At 33.0% G+C, this 10,572-nt stretch overlaps 1 long non-coding RNA gene across 1 annotated transcript; it reads left to right on the forward strand.

Annotated features, from left to right (window-relative positions):
* Positions 1-2,169: 2,169 nt before the first annotated feature.
* Positions 2,170-7,210, forward strand: LOC122137333. The gene is made up of 2 exons (XR_006154776.1): positions 2,170-2,840; positions 6,769-7,210. It is a non-coding gene; the product is annotated as an uncharacterized LOC122137333 (long non-coding RNA).
* The last annotated feature ends 3,362 nt before the right edge of the window (positions 7,211-10,572 follow it).

Consider the following 10,572-nt stretch of genomic DNA (forward strand, 5'->3'; position numbering starts at 1 on the left):
GTGATTTACTTATTTTGAACAATGGTTAATTGTTTTTATATTTAGTTGTAAAATTGATTTATTTATTTACTTATTATTTATTTGGTTTGTTTTATTTTTAATTAATTAATTTATTATCTTTTTTTTTTAGAAGTCACTTATTTTGTTTATAATGACTTCATTTGTTGTCTATTAATAGTTCTGTTATTGTTGACACAGATATGTTTCCAATACTGAAAGTATGGCTGGTCAGATTGATAATAATCTGAAGGAAGTAAAAGTCATAATTTCTTCTCTACCAGGTCCAATGTCTTAAGACAGTTTTCCAGTCCAAAACACAAGATGGCAGTAGAACACACGCAGGCAGCACGTGTGTGTGTGTGTGTGTGTTTAGAGACCTCAGCATTAGAGCTGTGTGGTGTCTGTGAGGGCCCAGAGAGATTTCAGTCTCTCTGTGTTCTCTTCATTTTGTAAGAAGGGAGCGATTGAGAGTTCATATATGAGCAGAATCAGTGATAGCGTGGCATGCAATAGGCGTGTGTTTCATCTGCAGATCTTGTGTTGTGTGCCCTGATGGAAACTCAGGGCTGTCAGCCATTCATGCACATCATTATCATTTTGAGCACGCGCTCCTTCCTCCGTCTCGTAAGAGCCGTGACAAAAGCCTCCGTGAGTGTGTGTGTGTGTGTGTGTGCGCGTGTGTGTGAGTGCGTGTGTACTGAGTGTGTGTGCGTGTATGTTTGTGCGTGTGTAGAGAGTGGGTTTGTTTGTGTGTGTGTGTGTGTGTGTGCGTGTGTGTGTGTTGTTCTTTATGAGCATCTGATGACAGCAGCATGCTCAGGATTCTACAGGATCTTCCCTCAAAGACACTTAGAAACGTTAGTCAAGACGTCTTGAACCCAAACAGTCATGATTTAATTTTTCATCATAATTTTCCTCTTCTCTGACCTTTTTCATCAAAGAGATCATTCATGTCACTTTCGTTCTTTCTTTTTTCGTTTCACTTTTTTTTTTTTTTCAGTGGAAACACAAAAGAATGTTTTCAAGAACATCTGTGTCCTGCAGCACAGAAGCAGTCATCAGTATCACAGTGATATTTGTAGCAATAGACAACAATACATTGTATGAGTCACAAAATTATACATTTCTCTTTTATGACAAAATCATTAGGATATTAAGATCATGTTCATGAAAGATATTTAGTAAATTTCCTACTGTAAATATATCAAAACTTAATTTTTGATTAGTAATATGCATTGCGAAGAACTTCATTTGAAAAACTTTCAAAGATGATTTTCTCAATATTTAGATTTTTTTGCTCCCTCAGATTCCAGATTTTCAAATAGTTGTATCTCAGACAAATATTGTCCTCCTAACAAACCATACATCAATGGAGAGATTATTTATTCAGCTTTCAGATGATGTAGAAATCTCAATTTAAAAAATTGACTCCCTATGACTGGTTTTGTGCTCCAGGGTCACAACTGGAACCAGATCTTTCGAAAATGTTTTAGCTTTAAAACAAAGTCTATGGTGAACAGAGCTACGTAAATAAATTTCAGATTGAGATTTGAGACAAACAACATTGGACCCCATCAAGGTTATCAAAAACTAGAAGAAATAAAACATTTTTATTTGAAAAAAAAAAAAAAAAAAAAAAAAAACATAAAAGGTAAAACTTAAACTAAATGAACATTAGAAATATTGCCTTGGAAACAGTCTGAAATAATTGTAATAAGTAAACCTAAATTGTAAACATGATAACTATTAAAAATGACAGAAGCACACAACAAAATCATTAAATAGGAAACTAAAATTGAAATGAAATTTAAACAAAAAATAGAAATTTCACTTTGGAAACTGAAATAAGTCTGATTATGCGCTGAAAACAAAGAAAGAAAGTGAAACTGAAATACAAACAAATGAAGCCCAATATTAAAAATGACAACTAATAAAAGCATAAAATGACAAGAAATTAAACTAAAATCAAAATGGCAAAATAAAAATTAAATGAAAAAGATACATTTTGCCTGAAAAAACAAAACAAAATACATTAACAAAAACAACCAACAAAAAAAAAACAAAAAAAATCAATAATTTAAACCTAAATAAAAATGACAGCAATAACAAAATTATAAAAAAAAATAAAAACTGAAAATATAAAAATAAATTTCAAAATATAAAATAAAAACATAATACTAAAATAACACTGGACCTAATTGAATTTCATTAAATAATAATAATAATAATAATAATAAAGAAAAACACTGATACATTTCTCAAAATATATTCTTTTGTTTGTATTTCCCAAAACAAAGTCCTGCAGGTTTGCAACAATATAACTGATGATTTTGGCTGAACTGTCCCGTATATGTGCTGATATTGTTCGCTGCTGTACCTTTAAGAGCTGTGCTGTGATTGACTGAGCTCTGTGTAACAGTCTAGTTCATCAGCTGCTGAATAACGAGTAGCTGTTAATGTGTCAGTATGTTAATGAGCTCACGGCTGTGATGCTTTAGTGCTTATTTAATGCTTTTTGCCGGTGATCTGTGAACCTGAACAACACCAGCTTTTCATTAGATGCTGTTTATCTCTTGTTTGTGTGAGCTGGGATGGAGCTCCACTCACAAACATCAACCTCTTCCCCATCAGAAGAGAAGAGAAAGACACTTTTGTTGTGTGTTTGATTGACAGCGGTCAGAGCCTTCATCCCGCTCTCCTCCTCTTCCTCCTCAGGGAGCAGGAGCTGAAGGTGCATCAGGCGCGCCGCAGTCTGGAAGAAGCTCTGATGGCAGACGGTTTGGCGCGAGCCGCCGAGTCCAGACGAGACACGCAGGGCAGAGCGGCGTAAAGACACACAGGTGAGGAGACTTCATTACTGCAGTTAATCAATTAATGCACAGTTACTCAGTTATGACACACAATCAGAAGACATTGTTCAGAATAATTGTTGTCTGACATGACATCAGATTGATAGTGTTACTGAAGTTTAAAAGATCAGTTCAGTTTAGCTCAGATCATCCCAGATCAAGATGAGTGTGTTTCTTCATCAGGTTTGTAGAAATGTAGCACTGCATCAGTGTCTCAGCAATGGATGCTCTGCAGTGAATGGGTGCCGTCAGAATGAGAGTCCAAACAGCTGATAAAAACATCACAATAATCCACAAGTAATCACTCCAGTCCATCAGTGAACATCTTGAGGAGACAAAGGCTGAAACAAATCCAGCATTAAGATGATTTTAACTCAAATACATAGAGTCCATAATCCATAATAACACTTCCTCCAGTGAAAAAGGTTTCTGGTCTGAAACAGGAGAGAAATCTGCAAAGATCAAGAAGCGTTTAAACAGCTCTAAACAAAATATGTGAGAGACAACAGCAGATGCACTTTTTCACTGGAGGAAGTGTTATTATGGATTATACACTCTATGTGGCACCCATAAAAACATCTTAATGATGGATTTGTTTCATCTTTTGTCTTCTCCAGGTGTTCACTGATGGACTGCAGTGCTGTGGATTACTTGTGGATTATTGTGATGTTTTTATCAGCTGTTTGGACTCTCATTCTGACGGCACCCATTCACTGCAGAGCATCCATTGCTGAGACACTGATGCATTTAAAGCTAATGTTTACTATTCCTTTAAGAGTTTTTATAATCATATCTATTTGTGCTGTAGTTTAAAACCTCAATAACTGACTTTATCAACATGTTTTTTGCAGCATCAAGTATCTGTTTAAATTCTGTGTTAATATTTCATCAGTAGCAGCACATCCATCTCTCTCTCTCTCTCTTTCTCTCTTCTGAGCTCACGCTGCCATCAAATATTCAGCGGCTCATTAAGACTCTGAGAAGAGTCACATCACTTCAGCCTCTTCATCATCATCATCATCATCTTCCTCTGACTCTTTTTTTTTTTTTTTTAAAGGGAATTAATAGTTAATATTCCGTCAGTGAGGTCCGCTCCTCCAGTCACACGTTAGCCGTAGAGGTTTGGTTTTTCCTCGGTCTGAATCAGAAACACGCTTTCCTGAATAATCAGCTTTGCATTCGCTGCTTCCCTGAGATCTTTCTCTCTCTGAGCAATAACATATCAGAAACATCCGCTGGGTGGAATTAGTGCATCTAACCGCTTATTTCCACAAGCTCCTCTTTATTTTTTTTTCTGCCCTGATAAAAGCTCTAATGCACATCATGTGGTGTTTTTACCTGATGTTCAGACAGAATGCACTTTTAATGTAAACATGCATTAGACGGACAACTTTGAGCATTGTGCATGCTTCATCTGGAGTGTTTTGGAGCGCATGTTGTTTAAACTTAACCCTTACATCATGTTTAAACACATTCAGCGTAATAACAATATTCTCTCTCAAAACACAACAAAAAAAAAAAAAAAACACAATAAAAAAAAACTTCAAAACCACAACTTTTCCTGGAAACAACTATTGTTTTCCATGAAATGTGAATATTATAAATAGTTTTTAAAATATTTTGCTTTATTTTATATGTTTAGATTAGTTAATTTTTAAATTTAGCATTAATACTTCTCACACATTACAAAAAAGTACATTTTTAAAACCATATTTAACAACTTTTTAAACCCATTTTTCTGAAATGTGAATTTATAAAAAAAAAAAAATCTTTAAAAAAAAGAATCTAAATTTTTCATTTAAAATAACATGAATACTTCTCAAACCTTTCAAAAAAGTTCGCAAAAAAGTAAATATGAGAACATTAAAGAAACTGTACTGAACAGCTTTTGTTTAACAGTTGCTTTTCATGAAATGTGAATATTATAAACGTTTTGTTAAATGTTTTATTTTAAATTTAAAATAAAAAACATGTTCAGTTTGTATTTTTTGAAATTTTGTAAATTTAGCATTAATACTTCTTACACATTACCAAAACCATTTTTATGAATGTGAATATTATAAACAAAATCTTTAATTTTTTTTGCTTCATTTTATTTAAAATGTAGATTTTATAGTAAATATTAGTATATTTTTATAAATATTTTATCACACAGATGAAGGTCTGTAATGTGTTTGTTTGCTGATGTTTATCTGTCGATGGGAATGAATGTGTTTTTCCGACACAAAACACAATTTAAATACAAATTAGCGAGTGCACGGAAACCAGTAGCATTTGCATTAATTCCACTGGTGTACGTTTCCTTTCATTCACACATTCACTCGCTCGTCTGTAGGTTTGCTTTGATGTGTGCTTGTATGAAGCTTTTCTCATGAGTTTCTCAGTGTTTTTCCAGTGCTATTAGGAAAAAAAATGGCATGCAACACCTTTTACAGACTCGGGTGTTGCAGGTTATTATATTTAACTAAAAATAAACCATAGAAAATGTGTTAAATAAAATATAAATGTAAACTGAAATTAAAGAAAATATTTACAAAAACATTTTAGCTAATTTCTCATTTGCATTTAGTTTAACTGCATGTTTTAACCAAAATTAATATAACAATGTAGACATTTAAAATGGTGTGTTTTTATAGTAAACTAAAGCATGCTATTCTTTAAACACGTCATCAAATATTAGCAAAAACCAATATCGATGAACCTCCACTAATATAATATAAAAAAAACAGAACACAAAACAAATTCAAAAAACAAATAAATAATCAATAAATCAACTCTTGCAGATTTAAACTAGATGTTTTGCTTCAGTCTGTTGAATTAAATGAAAGAATTCGAGAAACCTGATTTATTTTGAGATTGTATGTTTGTTCTCTGATGCTGTGCGGTGTTCATTTTATTTGTGCGGGTCTTGAGAAAGGTCTTAAAAAGTGGATTTTAAAAGGTCTGCAGAAAGCCTGTGGATCCAGTCACGTTGACCAAACACAGCGAGCCTCTGCGTTTAATGTTTAATTAATGCTTGTGCTTTCAGGCAAACTCTTAAATTGTGGGGCAGTTTGTGTTAATTACCCCTTTATCTTGAGATCTCAGCGTAAGTGACAAGCTTCTGCTAATGAAGATGCAAATTACCCGCGCCGCTCCTGGATTGATTGTACAGCTCTCTCTTTATTCCTGTGATGGACGAGCATTACAACTTAAAATAGCTCAAACAAATCCAGCATTAATACGTTTTTAACTCAAATGCGAATCAGTAATCCATAATAACACTTCCTCCAGTGAAAAAGTGCATCTGCTGTTGTCTCTCACATCAAAATACAGACACACATTTGTTTAGAGCTGTTTAAACGCTGCTTGATCTGTGCTTTGTCTTCTCCAGATGTTAACTGATGGACTGGAGTGCTGTGGATTATTGTGATGTTTTTATCAGCTGTTTGGACTCTCATTCTGACGGCACCCATTCACTGCAGAGGATGTAAATGTGTTTGTTTTCAGTCAGGCGTGAGTGAAATCATGATGTCGATGGAGCTTTTAGAAACGCTGTTCCGCTTCTGTTGACCCTGAACATTCTTTTGTGTGTTTCCGTCGGTGTCTCGTTCCTCTGTTTCGCTCGTTCATGTCGAGTGGGTTTTCTGTGCAGCTGTTATTGATCTGTGTGGATCTCTGAGGGCTTTTTAACATCTGCTGTAGTGAAAGACTCTTCCTCTACTGGAACACTTCATCTTCATCATCTGACCTCACACACACACACACACACACACACACAATGCTGTATTTGTGGTTTACGGGGTCTCTTCATAGGTGTAATTGTTTTTATGCTGTACAAACTGTATTTTCTCTCCTCTAGCCCTAAACCCAACCCTCACAGAAAACCTGCTGCATTTTTACATTTTCTGAAAGCCTGATGTTGTGCTTTATTTTGCAGGTTTGTAGTGCACTGGAGTCCAGCTCCGCCCTCGGTGGACGCCTGGATATGATGTCATCAGTCTGTGTCAGCGGCACACGTTCAATAACCCATTACCAATAGCTTCAACCAAGGCCTTTTTCAACTAGAGCGTATATTTTGATGTACATATCTATATATAATTGAGAACAATGCTTATTTTGTGTCAGACAGAAGACAGGCTTTTACACAGAGCAATACTTCCTCACGTCAAATCAGGTCACCGTCGCTGGGCTTGTATCGCAAACTCTTTTTACTTTCATTTGGTGTCATTGCTCTCTTCAGGGTTTGTAACAAATGATTAATACACCTGCAAACGTATGAATGAAAAATGCTTATTTAAGAAAAAAATTTTATACCTTGAGATAAAAATGTGTACATTTGTTGCATCATTCTAGAGAAAATAAAAGATTATATTCACAAATCTGATCTTGTGTTTTCCTTCAACAGACTTTCATCTTCTCTTCTTTAAATTAGAATGCTTTGTGTCCAATACACAATTATGTATATATATATATATATATATATTAATATATAATATGTATAATTATTTTGTGATTATTATATAATTAAATATTATAATTAATTATACATGTTATATTTTATTTAAAAAAAACCGTATATATACAAAAACTAGTGGCAGGGTTTGGTACTGCACCTGAACAAAATCTCACTGAAAGCTATTTTTTTTTGTAATATCAACCTCAAATTTGGAGCACAACTTCTTTAGATTTATGGCCTTGTTTTTTATTCAGTTTTTAGAGTGAAATATGTTTTAGAAAATATTAATTTCATTTAAAATTTGAAAATAGTATTTTTGTGTCTTTTTCAAAACAAACTTAAACTTCTGCAGCTTTTATTTATTTATTTTTTATTTCACTTTTTTCCCACTTCAGCAATAATACATGTCTTCTTTAAAAGAGTCTGTCGTCTAAAGCATTCAGGATTTATGAGTTTCAGTTGAAAATGTCATTTTCATGTCTACAGTATGTTCAAAAAGTTGTTAATGGATAATCAGTGTTGGGGAAAGTTACTTTTTAAAAGTAATGCATTACAATATTTTGTTACTCCATAAAAATGAACTAATTGCATTATTTAGTTACTTGAAAAAAGTAATTTGATTGCGTAACTTGCATTACTTGTAATGTTAACCCCAACACTGATTATAATTACTGCATAAAAATCCTGTTTACAAATAAAACATTGAACTAGAAAACAGTACATTAATTTAATAAATAAAAAAGGTAATTTTTGATCACCATGTGAGCAACATTTAATTAAGTAGATACATATACTTGTTTTCTGAAAATTGCATACAAAATGAATTGAGTTTATGTTTTAAACAAGAAAAAGCATCAGTGAGATCAGAAAATAAAATTTTAATTCATTTTAATTGATTTTACTTACAGATAATAACATGCACTTTTAAATACTAAGAAACCATCAGTAGATCTTTTTTCCTTGTTTTACTCACTTCATTTTGGTATGTTTTTCAGCTTTAATATTTTGTCATTTCGCTTTTGTCTTGATTTTCGAATGTTAATATATTTATACTGAAAGAAAAGTCTAAGAAACTGAGAAAGATCCTTTTTTTCTGCAGTGTATAGAATATTTCACCCAAAAAAAATTATTTTGAGCGGAGTTTTGCGCCATTTAAAACTGAACTGCAATGAAATTCACTGTAGTTTTAAAGAAACACAAAAGCACTTCATTTCCCAGAATGCATCACCTGTGTAGAATTTCCTTGAATTGCAATTCATTGAATTCCTCTTCCTGTCCTTCCAATTCAACTTCCTAATTCCATTCATCTTCACACTCATAAATAACAACTGATGCCATTTGATTTTATATCTAGAATCATATTGTGATGTGTTTAGGGTCTTATTTTAAATGATGTCATTTTTGTTTGTTGGAGAAATAATTCAGAGTTACGAAGCACGAAATCGCGCTGTAACTCATAATTACACGTCGTTATTAGCACTGCCATATCCGATTAGAAGCCTGACTGACAAATGAATGAACAGATCACAGTATCGTAATGAATTATATTTCATATGCTTTCACAGTCTGCTCATTTACAGATGGGAGTGTTTATTATCGAGTGATTTGCATTATTGATGTCTCTCACTTCAAACGAGTGAATAATGTCTGAGCGATTCGTTAATCTCACTTTATCTGTCTGATGATTAATAACTCTGTAGGATTGTCTTGAGTTCTAATAGTTTTCTGTGTAGGAGTGTTTTGGGCCTCACTCACAGCTGTTATTAATGATCCTCATAAGATACGATCACGTGTTCACAGGTCAATCATATCGTATGGAGCTTGCAACACCAAGCTCATGGGTTTGATTCCCAGTGGATGCATGAACTGATCAAATGTTAAGCTTGAATGCAGTGGAGGTTGTTTCGGTTTAAAGATACTGTCACATGCATCAGTCTCTGCACTGAGAGTTTTAAACATTGCTGGGTGAATTCATTAATTAAACTGATGAGCGTTCTGCTTGAAATGTCAGATTTGTGATGAGAATCCAGGGAAAAACTCTTGATGTTGCCTTGATGTTTCTATTTTTGATCAACATGCAGTTCACTGTAATTTTACTATCATTGAGATATTATTATAGATTTTGTTAATATTTTGAATGGACTTTTTATTTTTATTTTCTATTTTCATTTTAATTTCAGTTAAAGTTTTGATAGTTTGTCATTTTTATTAGTTTTTGTAGTTTTTAAATATGTCTTAATTTGTTTTTCAGTTTGTCTTTTTTTAGTGAATCAAGTTGAGAATTATTGCTTTGGCAGCTTTCTAAAATAGAATAAGTGTTTAGTTTAGTTTAGTTTAGTTTAGTTTAGTTTTGTTTTGTTTTGTTTTGTTTTGTGTTTTGTTTAGTTGTTTTGCTAGCGTTTATTTTATTTCAAGTAACAAAAATGTATTTCTCTGGTATTAAAGGGTTTCTGCTGATCTTAAAATGTTTTATTTCTCCCTCCAAACAAATTAAGGACTTATAAAAGGTCTTAAATTAGAGCAGAAATTTAGTTTCACTGTTATTGCCTTACATGTTATATGCACTGCAAAAATCAATCAATCAATCAACTCCCTCTAACTAAAAGTAAAGTTACAACTTAATCCATAAAAGTAACAATTACGTTACTTGAAATAAAATTAACATGAACTAAAATAAGATATTTTAAGAATTGTTGTGTTCGGTTGATTGTCCAATCAGACGGAGCGGTGCGTTTGTGGGCGGGGTCAGCTGATCCATAGATCATCCAGACGCTTTTGTTTCTTCACTGAAGAACCGCAGATTTATGTTCCTGTGGAGGCAGGAAGTACATCACGAACCGGCCATCCGTCTGCTGGATTATTGATTATAGATCTCCGCTCGCTCACTGTTCCCCGCGTATACAGACTCTACAGTGAACTCTACATCATTACAGTTCTGTTCAATTCTCTCTTCTACAATAAAAAACTAGCATTTTAATTAAGAAACATTACACTTTTTGTTTCTCGTGTCAACATAAATCATCCTGTTAGGCTTTGTGAAATCCCTCTAAGCCCAGTATGATCATATCAGAATTATTAGTTAACTAACACTAAAAAATGAACCTAACACACACACTCATTTCATTTTCATTACCAAAAAACAAAACTTATTTTGGCATTTTGCCTTTTTTAAAATAAAATAAACAGAAAATATAAATTCTAATTAAAAATATGAATAAAAACTGTAATAGTACATTGTAATGTTATTTTAGCATCAGTGAGATACTATTATTTTTTATTGTTTAG

Source organism: Cyprinus carpio, chromosome B5 (assembly GCF_018340385.1).
Source record: "Cyprinus carpio isolate SPL01 chromosome B5, ASM1834038v1, whole genome shotgun sequence".
Lineage (NCBI taxonomy): Eukaryota > Metazoa > Chordata > Actinopteri > Cypriniformes > Cyprinidae > Cyprinus > Cyprinus carpio.